At 41.2% G+C, this 25,985-nt stretch overlaps 1 protein-coding gene across 2 annotated transcripts in view; it reads left to right on the top strand.

Annotated features, from left to right (window-relative positions):
* The window catches only part of oxsm (3-oxoacyl-ACP synthase, mitochondrial), a 53,104-nt gene that overhangs the window by 9,241 nt on the left and 17,878 nt on the right, over window positions 1–25,985 (top strand). For both annotated transcript variants that reach the window (XR_007041125.1, XR_007041126.1), the window contains exon 3: window positions 5,764–6,155. The gene's annotated coding sequence lies outside the window, so the exon portion shown is untranslated. The remainder of the gene's footprint in view (window positions 1–5,763; window positions 6,156–25,985) is intronic.

Here is a 25,985-nt window from a genome sequence, read left to right on the forward strand (position 1 = left end):
GAACGCCACATGAGATCTTTGTGTTATCTGATGTAAAGTTACCTACTGACACAAAAAGTCCCTGTACTTCAAGTAGGATTTAAACCAGTTGAGTGCTGTACCAGAAAGGCTGACCCAGTTTTCCAGGCGCTCTAATAAAATGGAGTGATCAACAGTGTCGAATGCTGCACTAAGGTCCGATAATACCAGCACTGTGGTTCTTCCACAGTCTGCATTTATACGGATGTCATTGAACACCTTGACAAGAGCAGTCTCTGTACTGTGGTGAGCAGGAAGCCTGACTGGAAGACATCGAAGCGGTTGGTTGTTGTTAGGAAGTTGTTTAACTGTTGAAACACAGCTTTTTAATAATCTTACTGATGAAGGGGAGGTTTGATATAGGCCTGTAATTCTGTAGAAGCAGCTTGTCCAAGTTGCTCTTTTTCAATAGAGGTTTGATAATTGCTGTTTTTAGGGCCTTGGGGAAAACACTTGACAAAAGGGACGTGTTTATTATTTGTGTTAAATCAGATGTTATTACAGGCAAAGCTTTCTTAAGGAAAGCTGTGGGTAAAAGATCGAGACAGCAGGAAGAAGAGCTTAGTTGCTGTACGATTTCTTCTAAGTTTTTGTAGTTTATTTGGTGAAATTGGGAAATTTTGTCAAAATCAGTTCCAGTTGGAGACAACATTGGTACTGGAGTTGATGTGGATGTGCTGACTGCCCCTCTGATCTTTTGGGTTTTTTCAGTAAATAATTTAACAAATTCATTGCAGGTCCTGGTAGAGTGGAGTTCAGATGCTACAGTTACAGGAGGGTTTGTTAACCTGTCGACCGTGGTAAATAATGCACGAGCATTGTTAATGTTTTTGCTGATGATCTCAGAAAAGAAAGATTCCCTTGCATTTTTCAGTTGTAGGTTATATCTGTATAGTCTCTCTTTATAGATAATATAGTAAACCTGGAGTCCAGTCTTTCTCCACCTGCGTTCAGCTTTTCGACACTCATTTTTTTCACTTCTGACTGGTGGAGCACTTCTCCATGGAGACATTTTCTTCCCAGAAACGACTTTCACTTTAATTGGAGCAATTGAATCAATGATGTCCGAGATTTTAGAATGAAAGTTATCTACCAGCTCATCTACAGTGATACAGGGCAAAGTGGAGGTAGAAGAGTAAATCTGGTTAAAGGTTTCAGCAGCACCGTCCTTAAAGATGCGTTTTCTTATCATGTCTCTTTGGCAAACTGAGTCATTGCAGATGATGCTTTCAAAAATAACAGAAAAGTGGTCAGATAGAGCAACATCAGTTACAGACACCTTGGAAATGTTTAGACCCTTAGTGATGATCAAGTCCAAAATATGTCCCTGTTTGTGCGTTTGCTGTTTAACACGTTGAGTCAAACCAAAATTTCTAAGAGTGTCACATAGATCTATTGTACTTCTGTCTTCAGGATTGTCCATGTGAATGTTGAAGTCTCCCACAATAATTAAACAATCATAGTCAACACATATCACAGATGAAATCTCATTAAAATCACTGATAAAGTTTGTTTTGGACTTAGGAGGCCTGTAAATATTCAAGAACATGGTTCGGACCGGGCTCTTTACCCGGAGAGCCAAATATTCAAAAGAGTCAAATTTGTCCAGAAATACTTTTTTACACTCTAATAAATCTCTTAAACAAAGTGGTCACCCCTCCACCTTTTCTTTGCTGTCTGCTCTCACAAAGAAAATTGTACTTCGGAGGCGTCGACTCTATCAGAATGGGAGCTTCATTAAATTCATGTAACCATGTTTCTGTTAAAAACAGAACATCAAGATCGTGGTCAGTAATGAAGTCATTGATAAAAAATTATTTTCCTGACAGAGATCTAATGTTCAATAAAACCAGTTTAAATGACATAGTTGCTGATATTAACTCTGTGTCTGGTTGTACCTGACAGTTTATGGCTTTTGTTGATTGTTTATTACTGTCTCTTATCCTTTTGGTTTTGTTCTTTCTGTCACATATAAGCACAGAGATTTTACAACTATCTCCTATTAGGGGCCCAAGTCTTTCCTGGACATGATCATTTCTGATAGAGTTACCACTGGGGCCCAGACTGTATCACAGATAAATTATTTGAAGGTCCTGATTAGGAGGTGGTGGCCTGCGGCATTTGGAAGATGTTGGTTTAGTAGCAGGGCCATGGGGGGTGTTGAATGGAGAAGATGTCAGAGCCATTTGGGTCCCGATTTTAAGAGCTCCTTTCATGTTATCAGAATCCAGTAAAGCAAAAAGCGGGCTCAGTGGGGAGATGGGAGAGTTATGTGCGGTCTGGGTCGGGGTCTGGGGTGAGGGGGGTTTACCGGGGGTGTCGGTCTGGGTATGGGTTTGGGGGGATGGGGGTATAATGGAGGGGTCCACTTCTCCTGTGGATTTCGACGGGGAGACCTTTTGTGATGACCTCTTTCTCAGCCAACTGGCTGATTGTTTCTGTTGGAGCTGTTGGAGGCAGCGTTATCGTTGTTGTTGATACTCCATGTTCTCTGCTGCTGCTGGCGGATTATTTACTGAATAGAAGAGATTAGATGTGAGACGTCTGGCTCCCGGCTTGTTCAAACAGAAACCATCTTGCTTGAAGAGTCTTTTTTCCCAAAAAATATTAAAGTTGTCGATGAAGTTCACAGGTGTGGTGGCACATGTTTTTTTCAACCACTTATTAATCATCAGAAGTCTGGAAGGTCTGCTGAGAAACACCTTGATATTGAGACCTCCAACAATATTCAGAAGACGAGAGAAATCCTCCTTCAATCCTTCTGATTTTTTCTTAGCCACGTCATCCATGGCTCCACAGTGTTTAATAAGGTTTTCTAGAGACGGGCGCTTTTCTGTGATTGCAAGAATATTCTCTGAGATATCGGACACCACATTACTGGTACCAATGATAACTTCTGTGTTTTTCCTGTTGCAGAAGTTTTTAATCCCATCCACAGCTGTGTTGCCCACTATTAGGGTTCTTGGTCTGGTGGGGCGCTTTTTCTCTGGCAATTTAGGGGAACACTGTTTAGAATGAAGGTTGTTCTCAAACCTTTTATTGTTCTCAGAAGATGGATCATTTCATATGGTACAATGTATTACATACAAATGTACATACATACAAATCAAACGGTGCAATGTTTTCGGTACCTAAGCGCAGTGACAAGCGCATCTTGTGCTTCAAGAACGTAATGACATGAGTAGCTGCTGGTACCGGCTCGAAGCATAGCTCGAAAGTATGGCTCCACTTTTCAAAATGCAATGCAGATTATGCTCTCTGCAATATCTGTGACACAAAGTGCACGGCCAGTGGTGGGAAAACTTCTAATCTGAAGAAGCACCTGGTTAAGCACAAGATTTTTCTCGTCAGCCTGAGATCTATGGCTACAACTCCTGCAATCTGCACCGTTTGCAAGCCTGCATTCGTTAGCGATAAGTTGTGCTGTTCTGTTCCCTATTGTTAATATGCCATTGTTCATCATTCCTAGCGATGCCAGGGGGTTAAGAAATAATATTAAGCACAAAGCATTATTTTTGTTTGCCAAAATATCAGTGGGCTAATGAGCGCTGTGGCGGGCTCATGGTTCTGAACATTCTGCTGGTGTCACCACTCTAAAACACATTTTACACTCCTGTTCATTTCCCTGCTCAATTTGAGCAGCTCACAAGTAATCCTGCTCACCTGTGCTTCAGATTGATCTGATTCCAAACAAAAAACTTTAGCACCAAGTTTCTACAAAGACACCACTGGAAGTACAAAATGTATATATTCAAATGGACAGCATTATAAAAATTTTACATGATTCATAATTTTTTTCAGTAAAACTGTAGAAGTACTGATTGTTTATTTGATAGTATGTTGCCCCATTTCCATTAGTACCTACTCAGTGCGGTTCGTCTCGGGTCAGTTCTACTCTATTTGGTACGGTTTGTTTTCCATTACAGTTGAGTACCATCTCAATGTAGGCAGGATTGTCAATAGCAAGGCGGCCCCACAGTCCAAAAACGTAATGTTTTGAGATCTGTATGTGACACAAACACAACTACATGGAGGACCTTCTGCTTGGTTCATAGCTTATGTCAGAGTGAAAAAAGAGCCAAAGAATGCTGCGGGAAGCAATACAAAGCACTCTGGAGCTTGTAAGTACTGGACAGAGAGAGAAGTCATTGAGTGGTATGAGCTAGAGGACGTGTGAGGGTAAGCTAATACTACCTAATACTAGCTTGGTATAGTGGTCATATAGAAAATAACCCCAGCATACAACGATTTAACAGTTGAAGATATTAATTAGAATATTTATGCTGTGACTAGGGATTGGGTAGGGACTTAGGCCCCTACCCAATCATTGATCAACAGTCTTTTGAGGTTACATTTTCAGCACGACTCAGCATGGTTGGAACTGCAAGCAAGCAGGAATTAAAATAGTGACGGTTACGTGGAACCATTATTATATTTTAAAAGACTTTATACTGTAGTATTAGCAAAGTCCTTTGGTCCGCCTGTTTGGTCTGGATCAAAAATGGACTTTAGGTTTTTTTCTTTGGTGAGGTGCGCTTTCACATTGTGCTTTTTGCAAGTGAATTATAACTTGTAAACAAAGCCACACGCGTGTTGGATGAACTCCAAGCCCTACAAAGGACCCAGCCAGAGTATTGGGAATGCAGTATTATGTTTCACCTAGACATGGCTACAGGATCATATCACTGACTCCAGCATCTGTCTGCCAGGCTTTCTGACCATACAAGCGGACAGAGATTCAAAGAGGAGTGGCAAACGCAAAGGAGGTGGACTAGCAGTACTTGTGAACAATATATGATGTAATCCAGGACATGTTACTGTAAAGTGTTGTCTCTGCAGTCCAGATATTTAACTGTTGGCAGTAAGCTTTCATCCATATTATTTACCTAGAGAGTTCAGCAGTGTTATTTTGGCAACTGTTTACGTTCCACCTTTAGCTGTTGCCGACACTACATGTCATCAGCTCAGTTGTTGCTAAGCTACAGACACACACCCCCCAATGCATTTGTGGCGATATCTGGTGATTTTAACCATGCTTCACTTTCTGCTACACTTCCAGTGTTTCAACAATTTGTCAGCTGTTCTACCAGAGAAAATGTCAAGGACTCATATAACTCTAAAACAAGATCTCCTCTAGGCAAATCAGATCCCAATCTTGTTTTTCTGTGAGAAGATGGTCATAGGAAGCCGAAGAAGCCCTGCAAGAAAAATAAAAAAACAGAGAGGGAGACAGGGAATTGTTGGGGAGTATAAATAAGCAACTTAAAGTCAAGATCAGTGACAACAAGTAGGTGTACAAGAAGAAACTGGAGAGCAAGCTCCAGCAAAACGTAGAAAAGCTTAACTAGTTGATGAAAAAGGCTGGCTCTGTTATGGGGACTCCCATAACCTCTGGAGATCAATGTGCCAAGGAGGATTCTTCATAAAATGAAGAACATTATGGAGAACCCTGAGCATCCTCTTCATGAGACTGTCGTACAACATAGTCTTCAGTCAGAGGCTTCTTCAGATCTGCTGTAAGACAGACCACTACAGGAGATCCTTCCTGCCCACAGCATCTAAACCTGCATAAAATGAACTACAACAACATTTTATTTCCCTTTGGGATTAATAAAGTATTTTTGAATTAAATTGATTTGAACACTAATACTGTCATAGTTTTTAAGGACGACTTGACCCACATGCAGAGAACACTCAGACAGAGAAGAGTAAATTAAGTTTTTCTTTTATTTCTTTTCAACTCAGGAACGAGGTGGGCAGAGCGATCAGGAGACAGACTGCAAAAGAAGAACAGAGGTGAGCGGAGGAACAGATTGGAATATTCAAACAAAGACCTATGCTCACTTTCCGGAAGGCGATCGATCCTCCAGGGGGAGAAACCGGTTCAAGTCTGTGGTAGTGCCTGCACGGAACGATTGGAGCGATCTGATGTTCCAGGTAACAAGTGGTGGACAGGTTGCGCCTCCAGCTGGAGGACTCGCAAGGGCAGCAGCAGGTTCCAGTCTTGACAGGAGGTGGGTTCAGGAGGAAAACCCCAGCTTGGCGTGAACAGCCTATGACGAAGGAAACAAGACGGATAATTAATCAAGGCTCAAAAAAACAAGTGGAGCTTCCAGAATTCAGCAGATAATGGCCAGGTAAACACTACCATGGTAGGCAAACACTCAGGCGTAGAAAAGCCAGTGAACCACCCTCAAATATAGCCCTCCAGCTGATGACGCAACGACGTACACCTGTCAACACTCCGGTCTGCATCTCCAGCGCCTCTTAGGGTGAGAGAATGTTAGTAACAGGCAGGTTGAACAACAGACTGTGACAAATACTTATACATAGAGTAACAGAAGTACCACCAGGAAATGACATATAGACTTTTGGTTGATTTCTCATTATCTAAACGTTGATAAAACTTCAGCTAATATTATGACAGCATCATTAGCTGACCATAGTGCAGTTGCTATATTCATCCCTTCATTCAGCCTCTACTAAGGTATGTAGAAATGCTTATCAGAAACCTAATTGCTCCCCACTGAAACATTAAACAGCTAAATAAGGCATAAAAAGGATAATAGCAGAATTCTGAAATAGAGTATAATCTCAAGATGTCATTGGTAGGAACTGGGAATTTTGAAATTGAAACTGCCCAGTATTTGAGGAACTATGGCAGCTCCTTCACTAAAAATCAGAGACTTGAAGAAGAGAGCGTAGTCTCTAATATGATCTCATTGTCTCAGAAGGACCCTGCTGAAATGTCCGACAATGAACGTTTAGATTTTATCTCTGGACAAATTTAATTAATTGAAATCTATCTATCAGTCCCTGCGATGGACTGGCAGCCTGTCCAGGGTGTACCCTGCCTCTTGCCCATAGACTGCTGGAGATAGGCACCAGCTCCCCCGCGACCCACTATGGAATAAGTGGTAGAAAATGACTGACTGACTGACTGAAATCTATCTATATAAGGCTAAAAGAAGTTTTTATAAGATTGAAGCCAGAGAGCAAAATTCACCCTTTTAACCTAGAAAAACATAATGGAGAGCATGCTTAATTCAATGAATCAATATTAATAGTGAGTTAACAGAATTATGAATTTCTACTCCAGTTTCATAACAATCTTTGTAAAACCAAATACTGTCATCAATCAGCATATTTGTTTTTCAGTGCTCTGAGTAATTTTGCTCAAATTCCTTGAAACCTAAGAAATGTGTGACATTACAATTAACTTTACAGGAGGTCACCTATGCAATTTAGCATCTCAGAACTAACAAATCTCCCAGAACCGATGGCCTTTATATCCGCAGAATTTTATTAGACACCTGAAGAAGACTTGGCTCCTTTTATACTTGAGTTAATTCTAAAGAGCATAGAATGAGAAACTCTACCTCAGACACTAATACAGGACCTGATAACATGCATCATAAAAACTTAAAAAAAGACATCCTATTTGTTGACACTAGTTATTGATGTGCAACTCCCCTTAAAATGACAACCCATTCTTTGCTTAACCCTGACTACAAGATCTTTGCTTCCATACTAAATGGCCTAAATTGTTAAACTATGTACTCCAAAGGTAACAGTTCCATTTGACTAAAAAAAACAAGATTTGAATTTCATTGGGGCATCTGAGAGGCTTGCCCAGTATCTCCTGATTTATTCATAATGTGTATGCAACTACTTTTCACTCATATAAAAGATAGCCCAATAAAATGTATCTTTAAAATAAATTACAATTTGTCAATTGGCTGATGACACCACATTTTGCTAAAAATGTCACCCAAGTTCCCATTGCTACATGATCAATAGAGGTATTCACTGTAACTTCTTGACTCTGCTAAAACCTGAAGAAACGTGAGCTATTTCCTCTGAAAGATTGCAACAATATTATGATTTACAACATACCAATCAAAAACTAACTTACCTTCGGATTACAATAATGAAAAATCAGATAGAGACTCTGAAAAAAAAATGAAGGAAAAAAACTTAACCAATGGCTTCAAAGAAACTGATCACTGAAAAGAGGAATACTATTATCAAAGGCAGAAGGATTGTCTCGCCTCTCATATGCAGCTATCCTCCCCATCGGTCAACAAAGAAATCTGTACTGCCATTGATCAATTACTATTCAATTTTATATGAAAAAACAAAACGTATTATGTGAGGAAACATCTGTTATGAACACTTTTACTTCTGATCTAAACGTTTTTGACTTTACTACCCTTAATAATACCTTTAAAATAACTAGATAAAGCAGTTTTTTTCATAACCCTACGTCTATGTGGAACTTTATGCATTTGGGTATGAAGTTACCATTGGAAGCTTTGAATATTTACCTCTATGTGATTAGAAAATAGAGAAACTTCCCATTTGGTTATCAAATTTTCATAAACAAATGAAACATCAATTTCATTTGGAACAATAAACACATCAAATACAAAAATAAATAATTTTTTGAACTCATGATTTAACAAAAATATAATTCTAGTAACTTAGCTACTCAGTGATAGGAATTTACTTAATTTCTCTGAGTTCCTGCAAACATTTGGTATCTCTGTAACCCCAAAAGAATTTGACATAGTTATGAATGCTGTTCCCTCTGGTATCCTTACTTTATTAAGGAGTGCTGAGAAACCAGCCTGTGTTCCACCCTATGACCCCTCAGTAACACCAGTAGGTGATATATGCTTTTTTGTCAAAGAAAAAAACATTGCTATATTAGGTTGTTGCTTCAGCAGGAGTCCCACAAGCCAACGACGGCCGATAGGGCTCCTTCTTCAGCTTGACAGCGTCCCTTACTGCCGGTGTCCACCACCGGGTTCGGGGATTGCTGCCGCGACAGGCAACGCAGACCTTACGGCTGCAGCTACAGGCCACAATAGATGGGGAGAGCATGGTCCACTTGGACACTATGTCTCCAACATCTCCCAGAATCTGGTCAAAGCTCTCCCGGAAGTGGGAGTTGAATACATCCCTGGCCCGGGGCTCTGCGAGATGTTCCCAGCAGACCCTCACTATGCACTTGGGCCTGCCAAGTCTGTCTGGCTTTCTCCTCCTCCAGCGGATCCAACTCACCACCAGGTGATGATCAGTGGACAGCTCAGCCCCTCTCTTCACCCAAGTGTTCAAAACATGCGGCCGAAGGTCTGATGACACGACAACAAAGTTGATCATCGACCTCCTGCCTAGGGTGTCGTGGTGCCAAGTGCACTGATGGACACCCTTATGCTTAAACATGGTGTTCATTATGGACAATGCATGACTAGCACAGAAGTCCAATAATAAAAAACACCACTTGGATTCAGATCGGGGAGGCCATTCCTCCCAATCACGCCTCTCCAGGTGTCACTGTCGTTTCCCACGTGGGCGTTAAAGTCCCCCAGCAGAATAATGGAGTCCCCGGGAGGGGCACCATCCAGCACTCCCGACAGGGATGCCAAGAAGGCCGGGTACTCTGAACTACCGCTCAGCTCGTAGGCGGAAACGACAGTCAGAGACCTATCCCCAACCCGAAGGCGCAGGGATGCGACCCTCTCATCCACTGGGGTAAACCCCAACATGAGACGGCTGAGCTGGGGGGCAAAAAGCAAACCGACCCAACCCCGCCGCCTCTCCTCATGGGCTACTCCAGAGTAGAAGAGAGTCCAGCCTCTCTCGAGGAGATGGGTTCCAGAGCCTACGCTGTGCGTGGAGGTGAGCCTGACTTTTTCTAGTCGATATCTCTCGACCTCCCCAACAAGCTCAGGCTTCTTCCACCCCAGCGAGGTGACATTCCACGTTCCTAGAGCCAGCCTAAGCATCTGGGAATCGGGCCGCCAAGATCTCCACCTTCGTCCGCCGCCCAGTCCTCTTTGCCATTTATAAGGCTTGAAATCCCACTTATTAAACCTGACAGGGCACACCTGTGAAGTGAAACCATTTCAGGTGACTACCTCTTGAAGCTCATCAACAGAATGCCAAGAGTGTGCGGAGCAGTAATCAAAGCCAAAGGTGGCTACTTTGAAGAACCTAGAATATAAGACATATTTTCAGTTGTTTCACACTTTTTTGTTCAGTATATAATTCCACATGTGTTAATTCATAGTTTTGATGCCTTCAATGTGAAGCTACAATATTCATAGTCATGAAAATAAAGAAAACTCTTTGAATGAGGTGTGTCCAAACTTTTGGTCTGTACTGTATATATATATATATATATATATACACTGCTCAAAAAAATAACAATAACAACACAATATAACTCCAAGTAAATCAAACTTCTGTGAAATCAAACTGTCCACTTAGGAAGCAACACTGATTGACAATCAAATGTCAATATGCGTGTTTTTCCACTTTAATTTTGTGTGTGACTTCAAATCCAGGCCTCCATTGGTTAATAAATTCAATTTCCATTGCTGATTTTTGTTGTCAGCACATTCAACTTTGTAAAGAACATAGTATTCAATGAGAATATTTCATTCATTCAGATCTAGGATGTGTTATTTGAGTGTTCCTTTTATTTTTTTGAACAGTGCATAAAAACATGATATTGTTTCAACATGAGAAGTATATCTTTTATATCAATGAAGTTTTCACATAATGTGATATGGGCGGCAGCTTTACACTTTGGTAGTTTTGTATGAAATTCTCCTTCAAAATGATGTAGCAACTGAAATACTGAGCTCTGTGTATGTCTCTCCCTGGCACCACTAGATGGTACCAGCTCACAGTAAATTCCACACATGTTCTCTCTCTTTTTTTGTTGATCTGTAGGAGGGATCAAGGGCATGTTCCAAATCAACGATGAAAAACAACTGCACTAGAATCCTTAGAGGATTTGGTTTCATTACTAACTTTTTAAGTTTGTATTTTTATTTATTGCAAAAGTCTTTTTTAAGCAGCTATAGTCCAATACAGCTTTCTTGAAAAAAAAACAACCAAATTGACAGTTCTTGCACTGTTTATCTTAGAAGGAAAATTAAAACATTGATAATGCTGAGCTTCCATAGAGTCTTAATTGTTGTCCTTAAAACATCTTCAATACTCCTACTAGATCTTTTCAAACAGACACTTAGCTGTAATGACATATTCACAAAAAGATGTCCTTCTGTGTTTTCAGAGCATTTTCTTTGATAGACATTTTCCTTCAAATGGGTCTGAAGTCCAAACAAACCTTATGTCATTTTAGCAATGACCTGAAACTTGTGACACTGAGATAATTCGTCATACACTACTTACAAAAAGTTAGGGATATTTGGGTTCCGGGTGTAATTTATGGAAAATAGAACTGTGGTCTCTCCTCCTGCTGGCCTGTCTGCATAAACTATGAACATTTTTAAATATTAGATAAATAAATCTATATGAGAGAAATAAACATGAGTTCTCACTCCACTAAGTTAGGCTTACATGAAAAGATTAGTATGTACATGGACAATTTAAAGTGCTCTGATCATCAGCACTGCATGAAATATTTCTTACAAAACTTTGATGAAACAGTTTATAATTATTACCTACAATGACTTAAAGTGTCTTCCAGCGAAAAATATTCAGTTTTATTTTCTGGTACCTGCAGTTAGACAAATTAATGGTATAAAAAGGATTAATTTGTATAGCAACCTCTGCCATTACTGAAATTGCTGGCGCCATGCCTCAGGGCACACAACCTGAAAGCTGGAAAGAACTATACCAGAGTAGGAGCATTTAGCTGTGAAAGTAAAACCCTGGGAAAGTAAAATTACCTGAGTAAAGTTGTATTGAAATGTGACCTGGGCTTTCCAAAGCCTGGGGCTTTCTACAAGCCAAAAAACAAAACAAAGGGACTATGGATGCATTTTTTATTCAAATCAATCTTCCTAAATAAAATAAAAAAAGTTCTGGAATTACAGTTAGCAGCAAGTGAACTCCATGAGGCACTCAAAAGTATGTAAAAGTAATGGCAAAATTCCAGGACACCATGGCTTCCCTGCATAATTCTCCTAAACGTTCTGGCCACTGCTGGCTCTCACCTTCCAACAGGTGATCACAGAAATTCAGGCAACCATGATACTCTCTCCAATCATGAATTGTTTGACTATTGTAACGTCCAACATAGTGGTTTAATTGTTTTATTAGATGCAGAGAAGGCTTTTGACAAGTTTTCCTGAAACTTTCTATTTGCTACCTTACATAAATTTGGATATACTTTTTGTCATGGATCAAACTACAATATAGCTCACCTAATGCTTGTGTAAAAACAAATCCATCTCTTCGCCATGCATCTTCCTTAATTCCGCTTCTTGCTGTTGCACCCATTTCTTCAGCTCCTGAGCTTTGTCTGCTTGGTCCTGGTGCCTGGTTCCTTCTGTCACGTTGTGGTTTGCGGGCGGACCAAAGTGCAGACAAGAGCTGGGCAGCACAAATACGTAGGTTGAGAACGGGGTATGACAAACACAAGGAACCAGCAACCAACAATGACAAAAAACCAACTAATATACTGAAGGAAAACAAAGGGCAGGTAATCAGTGAAAACAGGGAACAGGTGTGACAAGGAGGCAGGGAGGTAGAAAGAATAGGTGAAACAAATACAAAGACTGAGCATGGGCAAAGTAACTAATAAACAGAAACACAGACCAATCAAACCTATAGACAAAGATAAATAATCAAATGGGGAATAAGAAAACTAGAATAATCATGACTAAAGTAAACAGAGAAACTAGAGGGAACATAGGAACAACAATAACAACCTGAGAACAAACAAAGAACCCATAAAGAAAACCTGAATACAAAAGTAAACAAACCTAACTACACTGACTGAATTAACTGGAAAGGAAACAGAAAATAAACTAGTAAACAAGAAGAGTGCAAAGGAACAAATAAAACACAATTAAACACAAATATACTAAAGAGAAATAAAACTAGAGAATCCAGCGAAGACCAAGAACTATAATAATTCCAATAATAACAATAAACCATACAGAGTAATAAGAAAACAACCATAAAAGAACTTAAGAAGTAAACACTAGGAGGCGGAAGAATGAGAAAAGAAAACATGATACAAAAACCAAAATAGAAACATCTAAGCAAAAGGTAAACAAACACAAAGCCACAAACAGAGTCCAAAAATGTCACTTTGTGACAATAACTCCATCATTTCTGCCAGTCCAGTGTTCCAAGTTTCTAATCCAGTCTTCATGCCCTGTCTCATTTTAAATTTTCAGGTCTTCCGCCGTCTCTGTCCATCAGCCTACTTTTACCCTACTCTGATTATTCCTCTCTCCTTCGTCTTTCACAATTTGCCAAACACTTCTGTTTCTCAGGTCTACCTCTTTCTACTTTCAAACCTTATTTCTTCGCTTGGCAAACTTTGAGAAATTTTGAGCATTGGTTTATATTCAGTCCTAGTTTCATCACTCATTGCTTGAACTTCATTGTTTTAAGCCCCCCTACAGCCGCAGCTCTTTTGCTGCAGGCATCAATTTTCAAAAGAAGAAAAAAATCATCTTTCTGAACCCACTCTGAGCCTTTTCTCTCATTACACATTAACTTCTCCTCAAATACATCTCAAAACATTGTATAATGCAATGCGCTTAATTCACCAGGTCGCTCCTTTATTTCTTGCCTTCTGAATCTGGTTAATTCCGTCCCCTTTCTGCTAGATTTGGTTTCTTTAGATGAGTTTGCCACTCTGACCTGTTTTTCTGGTCTTCTGTTCTGCAGAACCGGAATGGTAAATCTTTCCTTTGTGATGACGCGGTCACGTCAGCAGATTTCATTCAGTTTTGCATGGACGCAGCTTCGTCCGTGCGTTTTGGGGGATTTCTTCAGGGTCCATGGTTCGCTGCCATCTGGCCACTTTCTTTCCCCAGTCCGAACCATCAGCCTTTATGAGATAATCTCCATCTCTATTGCATGCTGCGCCTGGGGCAACTAATGGAAGAAACGCATAGCCGCTTTATGCGACAATGCAGCCGTAGTCGAAGTAAATAAAGGCCGCTCCTCTTCTAAGTCAATCATGCCAGATACCACCTTGAAGACCTGATACCCGACTAATTCATCCCTCATTCCTCTATTCCAATCAGCTAATTATTATTGTAATTCAGGCTTGGCTCCCTCCGCTCAAGTCTGATTCCTTCGCTTAGCAAACTTTTTCAAACTTTTGCATCGCTCATAATACTCCTCTTTACATTTGCATTCCTACCTTCCTAGCTTTTATTACTTATTGCTTCGATGTCCGGCATTTCAAACTCCCTTACTTTAAGAGTTTATTAGCCGACATTAACTTCTCTTCTAAGGGCCACTTTTCAAACCCATTCCAAGCCTTTTCTCAAATCATTCCATTAAACTTTTACTCTAAGGTCTCTGAAATCATAGCATTCCTGAGCCTGATCCAAGGAGACTTATCACTCCTCCCATCTTAAAAGTTCTTCTCCTAGTGCTCCGTTCAGGCCCTTCTTCATCTCACTTAAAATTTCTTCTTTCCAGTGCCTGGCTTTAACTTTTATAGCTTCCTTAGAGTGGGGGAATTTACTACCCCATCAAGCTCATCTGATTCTGCTAGAGTCCTAACTACTCCTCATCCAAAGTTCTATCCCGATTATTTTAAAATTTATCTTAAACATTCTAAAAGAAAGGTCCTTGGTTTTATCTTCATTGCTCGTTTTAACGGTCCATCCTGCCCCTTTCATGTCATGCTAAATTCGCCATCAAACGGCACAAACTCATTTCGAATCGGGGCAGCCATTTTAGCTGCCTCACCAGGGGCTCAATCGCAATTGGCAGGCGTTTCATGCAGCTGTTGGGCTCTCACACGCCATTGGCGGGCATTTACAAACATGCCTTGGCAAGCATCTCAATCCTAAGCCTTGTCAGGCATTCATCTAACCACCTTGACACAGCCAGGTGCAGCCCATCTTCACCCGACCTGGCATCGGCCATTCACGCATCATCAGTCATAACTCAGGGTAAGCCCATTCGAGACTAATCATTATAAAATTTTGGTCTGTGTTTTACTCCCTGCTCATCTCAGATAATCAATAACTAATCTCCTTCAGTTTAGCCTCAGCCTGGCCTCTGCCCTTTTGGGGGAAGACGTACCTAATCATAATCCTAAGATGTTTATTCAAACCTACTTCATCCTCAGCATTTACGTCTCCCTCAGGGGTCAGAGCGCCAAATAAATAATCTTTCATTAATAAATTCTTTAACCGTCTTCTTGTTGTTTCTCCTTTATGCGAGTCTTTCCTGGTTGAAATGGAGTTTAAACGAAAATTCAACATGGAAGACTCACCACCCCCGCCACGTCCAATCACTCCTCACTGGCTGCTCCAATCAACGGCAGGTCCGCACTCCTCCTCAGCCAATTATCTCCCAGGGCATCACTTTTAAAGACCCTCTGCATGGAAAACACCGTTCTTCTGCTGTGCTTCGACCCTCCTCCACCCCTTTTCCACCATGGGCTCCCAACTCCTTCCATACCAAGGCCTACGCCACCACCAGGATCGGATCCCAGTGGGGGAAGACGTACCTAATCATAATCCTAAGATGTTTATTCAAACCTACTTCATCCTCAGCGTTTACATCTCCCTCAGGGGTCCGAGCGCCAAATAAATAATCTTTCATTAATAAATTCTTTAACCGTCTTCTTGTTGTTTCTCCGTTATGTGAGTCTTTCCAGGTTGAAATACTTGTTAATTCAATTCAATTCAATTCAGTTTTATTTATATAGCGCCAATTCACAACACATGTTGTCTCAAGGCACTTCACAACAGTCAGGTACATATATTCCACTTAATCCTAACAATTGAACAGTGCAGTTGGAGTTAGCTTTTTATTCAAATTGGATAAAAAGTTTTTCTATCTAAGGAAACCCAGCAGATTGCATCCAGTGAGTGACTTGCAGCATTCCCTCCTCCCGGAGGAGAATGTTAGAATTTTTAAGTCATTGCATAGTAAGCTCACAGGTCTATAGCCCTCACATATAGTTGGGTCCTTACCTTCTTTATGTATTACAGATATAATGGCTTCAGACCATGTTTTAGGAGGGTCCCCAGTCTTTAGTGCATAGTTAAATACCTTACATAATACTGGCGTTAGTTCCTCTCTGAATGTTTTGTAAAACACCCCTGGCAGGCCGCCTGTCCCCCGGGATTTGTTGTTTTTAAGGTTTTTAATAACATTTGAAAGTTCCTGTGAAGTTATAGGTCGGGTCATTTCCAGTGTCTCCTCTTCTGAGAGAGTTGGAAGATTGATTCTTTTAAGAAAAGAGGATATTAATAGGTATTTTTAAAGCCCATGTTCTTTAACTTTTCATGTTGTTGGCTACTTGAGTGGGTTTCGTCTTTCCATTTTTGCCTTTGATAACAATTTACCTCTTTTAATGGGGCTTGTTGGCCCATTAACATTAAGTGTGACAACTCTATATTGTTTATTAAGCATAGACAATTAAAGGTCACCAAATACAGCATCTGAAATCCCCCAAAAACTAAACAATAACTAATAAACACAGAAAAGTGCACGGAACTGTACACTGAACAATAATGACAAAAAAAATAGGCTTCCATCATAGACGTTATCCCGTAACCCTGGGGTAGGGAGGTAAACCCAACCACTAAGTGGCAGGGTCCCCTAAAAATGTCTCTGACCTCTGAAAACTGTTGACTGACTACCTAATGCAGTACGTAATTTGGGGTAGGTCCAATAAAACCCTCCAAAATATAATAAAATATCTCAGGGAATAACATATTGAAACAAATGATCAAAAAACTATAGTGCACACCTGTTCAAACCTGTTTAAGTGGGATTAATGTCTCAAGATTATACTTAACACACCTCTCCTGTTATGAGGAGTATATTGAGAGTTTTTTACATCAAAGTGGATGGTGACGGATCTACCTCTGCGCAATCCGCGGTGATCTTGGCTAATCTGTGAAACCCCCGAGCACGTCTTTGATCCGCTGCCTGTATCCGTCCCGGTCTTCACACCTCTTCTCCCTTAAGAGCTCCCAGGAGAAAGTTAACTGCGCTCCCTCACTCTGCTTTCCCGCTGACAGTGGGATTAGGAAGCCCTTCACACGTAGATCCACAGTGGCTTGGTCAGCGCTGTCATACATTACTGTCCCAAAATACACAAAGACACAAATGTTTGTCATGGGTGTGTGAAACCTGACTTCCTTTTTCTTCAAGATTCTTTATCGGCAGATATTCACTCCTTTTGTCTAACACACCAGCTGCGTAAACGTAGTCGAAAAATATCCTCTCCCCGTCCACAATAATATTTTTTTTCCACACCACGTTGATAATCTTCTCTTTAGTGGTGTATTTCAAAAACCTCAACTATTGATCTTGGGGTAGCGTTCTCATCAGATCTAGAACCTAAAGCTCTGTGTGTGCGTTTGATGCCAAGCTCAGTAAAGCCCATACTCTGAGCCAATTCGTTTTTGAGAAAATCTTTCGCAAAGTTAATCATGGACGTTCCCTCAACCCCTTACTTAATGCCATAAATCCAAGTATTATTACAGCGTGAGTGCCCTTCAAGTTCGATGACCTTCAATCTCAACTCCAAGTGTGATTTTTGTAGCTGAGCCAATAACTCCCTCATCTCCACTCCAAATGTCTCCACCTCCTCAATCCGCTGCTCAGGCTTATTGAGTCGCTGTGAAGAAGCCTCCATTTTCCCCATAGCTTCGTTCATTGTCTGGTTAAATTTTGCTTGTATTTCGCCGAGTTTCTGTTTAATATCCATTTAAAAGCGATCTTGGGAACTGCTCAGCTGCTGGGAAATCTTGTTTTCCAACTCAGACATAATCTTAAATCACTGTGTAATTTATAATTTCGTACATGGAGGCTAATGAAATTGTCTCTGCCTGCTTGGCCTGACAGTTCTCCTCCTCGTGGTCTATATCTTCAAGGTTGATACCTTTCCTTTTGATCCTCAGTCCCTTACTAGGGCCCCCATCTCAGCCCCCGGCATTTTTCGGTAATTCAGCCAATGTTATGCTGCCATCTTTGCCAGCCAGAAGCTCAGGGGCTTGATGTTTGAGAGCTTGAATTACCTCTTTCATCTATTATTCTGATACCATGCCATGCCATGGCAACGGGGTTGTTTCTTACAACCGGGAGCAGCTGATTAATAGCTCAAATAATACTTCAACTACAACCCCTAATCCCTGATGAGTTGAAAAGGAGATGCCGTGGATGCAGAGCAGGAGCTAAGAGAAGAGAGAGAAGGAGGAAGTTCAAACCATCTCTTCCGTCGATTATGATGGGCAATGTGAGATCGTTGGGAAACAAGTTGGATGAACTCCAAGCCCTACAAAGGACCCAGCCAGAGTACCGGGCATGCAGTATTATGTGTTTTACTGAGACATGGCTGCAGGATCATATCCCCGACTCCAGCGTCTCTCTGCCGGGATTTTTAACCATACGAGCAGACAGAGATTTAAAGAGGAGCGGCAAATGTAAAGGAGGTGGACTGGCAGTACTTGTGAACAACTGATGGTGTAATCCAGGACATGTAACTGTGAAGTGTCATCTCTGCAGTCCAGATATTGAACTGTTGGCAGTAAGTTTTCATCCATATTATTTACCCAGAGAGTTCACCAGTGTTATTTTGGCAACAGTTTACGTTCCACCTTCCGATGTTGCCGACAATGCATGTGATGCCATCAGCTCAGTTGTTGCTAAGCTACAGACACAAAACCCCAATGCTTTTGTGGCAATTTCTGGTGATTTTAACCATGCTTCATTCTCTGCTACACTTCCAACATTTCAACAGTTTGTCAGCTGCTCTACCAGAGAAAACAAAACATTGGATTTGTTTTATGCAAATGTCAAGGACTCACATCTCTACAGCAAGACCTCCTCTAGGCAAATCAGATCACCAACTTGTTTTTCTCTGCTCGAAATATAAGCCCCTTGTTCAGAGACAACCTGTAATAAAGAAGACTGTGAGAAAATTGTCACAGGAAGCTGAAGAAGCTCTGCAAGGTTGCTTTGAGGCTACAGACTGGGACGCACTGTGCCAGCCACATGGAGAGGACATCAATGCCATGACCGAGTGTGTAACCGACTATATAAACTTCTGTGTGGATAACATCATCCCCACCAGAACCGTGAGATGCTTCCCCAATAACAAACCTTGGATCACCAGTGACCTGAAGGATCTGCTTAACAAGAAAAAAAGATCCTTCAGAGAGGGAGACAGAGAATTATTGAGGAGTTTACAGAAGCAACTTAAAGTCAAGATAAAAGACAGCAAGGAGGTGTACAAGAAGAAGCTGGAGAGCAAGCTCCAGCAAAACAATATCAGAGATGTGTGGACAGGGATGAAGAAGATCACAGGCTTCAAGCAGAAGGATGATCAGACCGATGGAGGTCTGGACAGAACCAATGAACTGAACACATTCTTCAATAGGTTCAGTTCAGAAACAAGCTTTGCATCCTCCTCTCCTGCTCACAGCCAAACAGACATTCCACCTTCCTTTGACCCACAGGACCCACAGCTGTCCAGTAACACCTCACATTTTTTATCTTCCACCTCAGCCCTAGACCCTTCTGCTTCTACATGTTTGCCTTCAACCACATCAGAAGATGCTGATGCTTCCTTTGCTTCCCCTTCCACCTGTGTGTCTCAAGACGTCAGATGAAGAGACAACTGGAGAGACTGAATCGGAATAAGGCTGCAGGTCCAGATCATGTCAGCCCTAGAGTCTTGAAGGCCTGTGCAGAGCAGCTCTGTGGGATTCTGCAGCACCTCTTCAACCTTAGCCTGGCCCAGAAGAAGGTTCCGGTGTTGTGGAAGACCTCCTGTCTTGTTCCGGTACCAAAGAAAACTCACCCATCAGTCCTCAATGACTATAGACCTGTTGCCCTAACATCTCACATCATGAAGGTCCTAGAGAGACTCCTGTTGGCCCACCTGAGTAAGCAAACAGTAAACCATCAGGACCCCCTTCAGTTTGCTTATCGCTGTGGAGTTGGAGTTGAAGATGCCATCATACACCTGCTTCAACAAACCCACTGTCATCTGGACAAAGCCAGTAGCACTGTGAGGATCATGTTCTTTGATTTCTCAAGTGCATTTAATACAATCCAACCTGATTTTCTTTGTCAGAAAATCCAGAAGACTCAGGTGGAGGCCACAACAATCTCCTGGATCAAAGACTACCTGACAAACAGACCACAGTTTGTGAGACTGAAGGGTTGTGAGTCTAACCAGGTAGTCAGCAGCACAGGAGCACCACAGGGGACTGTACTCTCACCATTCCTTTTCACTCTGTACACCTCAGACTTCCAGTACAAGACAGACTCCTGTCATCTGCAAAAATACTCGGATGATTCTGCAGTTGTGGGGTGGATCAAAGATGGACAAGAAGCTGAGTACAGGAAGGTGGTGGACCGCTTTGTGGCATGGTGTGGAAACAATCATCTAATTTTGAACGTGACTAAAACAAAAGAGATGATTGTAGATTTTAAGAGAAACAGGAATAAGTCAAAAACTATTTCTATCATGGGAGAAGAAGTGGAGGTGGTGGAGGAGTATAAATACCTCGGTGTTCACCTGGACAACAGACTAGAGTAGAGATGCAACTGTGAAGCCATCTACAAGAAGGGACAGAGCAGACTGTACTTCTTGAGGAAGCTTAGGTCCTTTGGTGTTTGCAGCAAGATGCTGCATATCTTCTATAAGTCTGTTTTGGAGAATGTGATCTCTTCTGCCATCATCTGCTGGGGAAGCATCAGAGCCAGGGACTTAAAAAAGCTCACCAAGCTGATAAAATAGGCTTGCTCTGTTCTGGGGACTCCTCTGGAACCTCTGTAGATCATTATGGAAATACGTATTCTTCATAAAATGAAGAACATTATGGAGAACCCTGAGCATCCTCTTCATGAGACTGTCCTACAACAACAGAGTGTCTTCAGTCAGAGGCTTCGTCAGATCTGCTGTAAGACGGAGCACTACAGGAGATCCTTCCTGCCCACAGCCATCAGCATCTACAACGGCTCTTTGAGGAAACCTTCATAATATGAGCTACAACAACATTTAATTTCCCTTTGGGATTAATAAAGTATTTTTGAATTGAATTGAATTGAATATGGGCAGGTATTCATAGGACAATACTTGACAGATGGAAAGTTGTTTGACTAAATACTAAATAACCAAATTTAAACCTATTATTGCACTACACACTACAGTTTTAGTAATGGTAACTGCATAAATCATTGGCATAAGATGCTAAAGAGTTTAAAATGCTTTCCCTGTAATTATTTTATCCTTTCTTAAAAATATTAGTAAAACCTTGTTTTTATTGATGGTAGTCTCACACCAGGCGTGACATTTCCTCTGTCTCCATATTAAGAATCAAGAATAGCTGGCATTTATCACAGTAGGAAATCTAAAAAAGACATTTTAAATGTTGCTAAAAAGAAACATAAACATACGCCATCTTCCATCATGTTGTACAGAGTATGTCTCCACTCCCTTGTCCACTGTGATAAAGGACTGAGGCTTTAAATGTTTTAGTTTGTGTTCATTGATGAGTCAAAAAATGTGGAAAAACTGTAAGTTTGATAATTACCTAAGTACCCTGCTCTGATAAGAAAAGTCTGTTGTTTTCTGCCTAAAGGAATTTGTGCTCACAGATATTAATAATATCCTGATCTGAAAATGGTGCCTTCTATAATGAATCGCTTTCCTCGTGTATTCCTGTGAGCCAGCATCAGCTTTTTCATACAGTATTTACAGATGAGAAAAGAAAGGAATTATGAGAGCAGCTGAGAGAAGAGGGTTAATTGGGGAGCAAAAGTTGGTCTGTCAGAATTTCAATGAAGCTAATGGTGTAAACTGTCCACTGGTAGTTCTCCAAAAAGCTGTTCTTCAGAATTTGCATGACATTTCAGTTCTAATTATTCTGCTGATAAGAAAGTAAGGACATTCCAGAGGTTGTTTTTTTTTTTTTTCAAAGAGCATATATTGTGGATATGTGGAACTTCTTTAAAATCCCAGTGGACATAATGTTTAAGAACATAGCCTAGCCCAGAAATGTTTGAATTTAAACAGAAATATTTTTAAGTTTACTTTGTTCTATAGTTGAGGGAACACATTTAACTATAGAAGGTGGTGTGGCAACACAGACACACACACATATACATACAGTATATATATATATGCAGAAACCGGCTCCTCGCTGCAAATGAGAACTACAGTTTAGGGGTACTTTCTTTATCTGAGCAACATACGAAGGAGGGATGACTGTTAAATACCCAACCTGTCAGTCAGCTCCCTCTGAAAAGCTCTGGTTGAAAGTGATTCAGTTTCATCGCACATGTTTTAACCATAAAAGCTCAAACATCAGGAAAAAGCATCAGGTTTGATGCTTCATGAATTAAATAAAGCTTTATGGAGTCATTTCAGTGGATTTAGGTAAGTTTTAGTTGTTTAGTTGTTTTTGTACATGCCAAGTTGTGCGTAGCATTGTGCCGTAAGGTTTTTGTGCATAAATACGCTTCGTACACGAGGACCTCGACCATATACAGTGGTATGCAAAAACGAGGATACACAGTAAAAGCCTGTGTTTTTCAACATATTTGCACATATGGGTATTGAATATAAATTTTAACAACTCTAAGAGTTTCAAGTACTTTAACCAAACAACTGAAATAGAATAAAAAACCTTATAAAACAATCTCCAAAACATATTTTTTTAACAAAAGCATTTTTGAAGAACATATTTATTCCCAGTTAAAATGGCTAAGAGACACACAGGGTTTCACATCTGGTAAACATAATGACAACATCTTTTCTCCGCATTTTGGATGGTTTGTTCTCCTTAAACACCAGGACATATATTCAAGAAGAATTCTAAGACTAAAAGTAGCTCCTAGTAAGGTCAGTTTAAGAATAATCTTAGAATTTCTAAAAGTTTAAGATTTTTCTTATGAATTTTCCCTCAGTATGATAAAAGTTATTCACAAAGCATCTCAAGCCTTAAGAGAGCTCCTGAGGTGATCAAATGTTAAGAGTACCGAGGAAGAGAATGACGATGGCAACGTAGAAGTTACACTGCCACAGAGTAGATTTTGTAGTTTTACTTGCAACTATCCCTTTTCCGTATTGTCAAACTATACCATTTTCAATGAGTCTGGATAATTATTTTATCAAGAACACCAAAAAGTATGCCCAGGCCTAAGAGAAATCTGTTGAGGAAGGCTACAATCAATGATGAAGGTGAAGAGCTAATTGCTAACGCTACAGCCAATGAGAGCGGAGAGGTGCTCAGATGCTGGTTCCGAGGATATTGAGGGGCTAGGGGCTAACGTGACACCCCAACAGTACAAGGAGGGGCTTAATGCTAACGATGCATTCGAAGTGAATGAGAAGCAGCAAATGCTAACGCTACATCTGATGTGAATGAGGAGAAGCAGAGTGCTAAATGCTACATCTGAAGTTTCTACGTCTGCCTAAGGTGCTATGGAACCCAGCATTGTGCGAGTGCTAGCAGCACTGACCGAAAACCTCACAAGGGTGTTTGATGTTAAGATCGCCACAGTCCTGGAGGCCATAAACAAGCAAACGGCTCAGATGATAGCAGTGGATGCTAGAGTAGAAGAAGCGGAACAACGGATTGGTGATGTTGATACTGTGGCCACTGATTCTGAGGCAAAGATTGCTGACATGGAGAAGCAAATTAAACGTATGCTGGAGTGCATAGACGACTTGGATAACCGGGGCCACAGGTGCAGTGTTCGGGTGATCACGTGCCAAAGGGTACGAAGGGATCTGATCCTGTGAAATTCTTTGAAGGGTGGATTTCTCAGCATTTGCAGCTGGAGACAACTATGGGTCGCTTGAAACTAGACGGGGGTCATCGATCACTAGCGCCAAGACTAGATCCCAATCATCATCCAAGACCTCTCATCATAAAGTTCCATAATTTCACAGATAAATACCACGTGATGGAGGCTGCCCGGTGCATTGGGTCCCATCAGCAAGGTCAAAAGGGCTCCGCACACGAGAATCCAAGGATCTCCTTCAATGATTATTCTGCAGCACCTCTGCGGAGCGTTTGATGGTATGAAAGGAAAATAAATGTGGATTACTTGCTGATCTACCCAACAACTTTGCAGGTGGCAGTGGATAGGAAGCAGTGGAGATTTTATTCGCCTGGGGAAGCTTCGTCATTTGTGAGCTCTTTGGAACAAAACATCGCCTGATGATACCGTTGCTAAATGACTGTGATTCTCTTTTGACGGATTTTATAACTATTACAATGGCTCTATAAGTTTGTTTTGCTTTTCTGACTCCAGGATGGAACGTTAACTCTTTACCATATGGTGGATTATTTATCCCCAGGGGCGGACTCAGATATGTGCTTGTGGTTTGTATGCTGGACCGCTGGAAGGAGGTGAACTGCAGTCCTATTGACATTTTTATTTACGGATATACATATTTTTCTGGGACATGGGCTGTTGTTGGTGAGGTTTCAGGGCAGGTAGTGAGCATGGAACGAGTTTGAAGTCTCCTGTAAGTACGACTGTGGGGACAATCCCATTTTCCTTTTATTTCATTTGTGTGATTACTGTGCAATTGATGTTTTTGTTTGTGTTTGCTTGTTTGGCAGTTTGTGTACATACCGGTCTTGTTCAGTTAGGCTCAGACTCAGATTCGTTTTGGGGAATATGTGTCAGTCAATTGAATGATGCGTTGAATGGCATCTAACAAACTTCGTTTTTGTACATGGAATGTAAAAGGGGTCTAAAAGCCTGGGAAGAGACATAATACATCTTGATAAAGCTTTCCTGCAAGAAACACATTTGGATGACGTAGGGAATTTAGAGTTACGAGGTGGTTTTAATCAGGTGTTTTTCTCCTCATTTACCTCAAGTAGTAGAGGGGTGGCCGTTTTGGGGAGAGGGGGCATTACATTTGTGATGTTAGAATGTTTTAGTGACAACAGGGATCGATATGTTATTATCAAAGGTAATATACAAGAAACTGTAAACTTTATACCTAACGTTTATTACCCACCTGCCCACTCTTCAGATTTTATTACCAAGGTTTTTCTAAAATTTTCAGAGATCCAATCAGATATCGTTGTGGTGGGTGGAGATTTTAATTGTATTTTAGATCGACGTGTAGACCAACTCCCACATAAGACTGTGCCTCTATCTAATCAAGCTAAGTCTTTGACTGCTGTGTGTAAGGACTTAGGGTTGCTAGATGTTTAGAGGACACTGAACCCCACAGTGGGCTGCATGGTGGTGCAGTTGGTAGCACTGTTGCCTTGCAGCAAGAAGGTCCTGGGTTCGACTCAGGGGTCTTTCTGCGTGGAGTTTGCATGTTCTCCCCGTGCATGCGTGGGTTCTCACCGGGTACTCCAGCTTCCTCCAAAGAAATGCTTGTCAGGTTAATTGGTCTCTCTAAATTGCCCTAAGGTGTGTGAATGATTGTGTGCTTAGTTTTTTGTGTGTTGCCCTGCAATGGACTGGCGACCTGTCCAGGGTGTACCTCGCCTCTTGCCCCTAGAGTGCTGGAGATAGGCACCAGCTTCCCCGCGACCCATTATGGAAGAAGCGGCATAGAAAATGACTGGCTGAACCCCACAGGTAAAGGCTATACATTTTTCTCTGAGCCCCATACCTGTCATAGAATAATTGACTCTTTCTTTCTACCAGGACACTCTCTAAATCTAGTCTTGTCTTGTTCAATTGGCAGCATATTAATAGCTTCTGCGATACTTGATATCTGACTTAAAGGGTTAGGCAATGGAGGCTGAATAATATAATTTTGAAAGATCATACATTTCTGTCTTATTTTAAAGATATTTTTTCAGCACCAGTGGCCTTTATGTTTTCCATTTTTTGACAGTAGGTACACAGGAAAGAGGGGTAGAGAGAGGGGGAGACATTCGGTAAATGTCGCTGGGTCCAGGACTCGAACCTGGGACAGCTGCCATTCGAGGACTGTAGCCTCTGTATATGGTCGCGTGCTTTCACCCCTACACCATCAGCGCCATGCCCAT

This window comes from Girardinichthys multiradiatus, chromosome 13, assembly GCF_021462225.1.
Source record: "Girardinichthys multiradiatus isolate DD_20200921_A chromosome 13, DD_fGirMul_XY1, whole genome shotgun sequence".
NCBI classification, from domain to species: Eukaryota; Metazoa; Chordata; class Actinopteri; order Cyprinodontiformes; family Goodeidae; genus Girardinichthys; species Girardinichthys multiradiatus.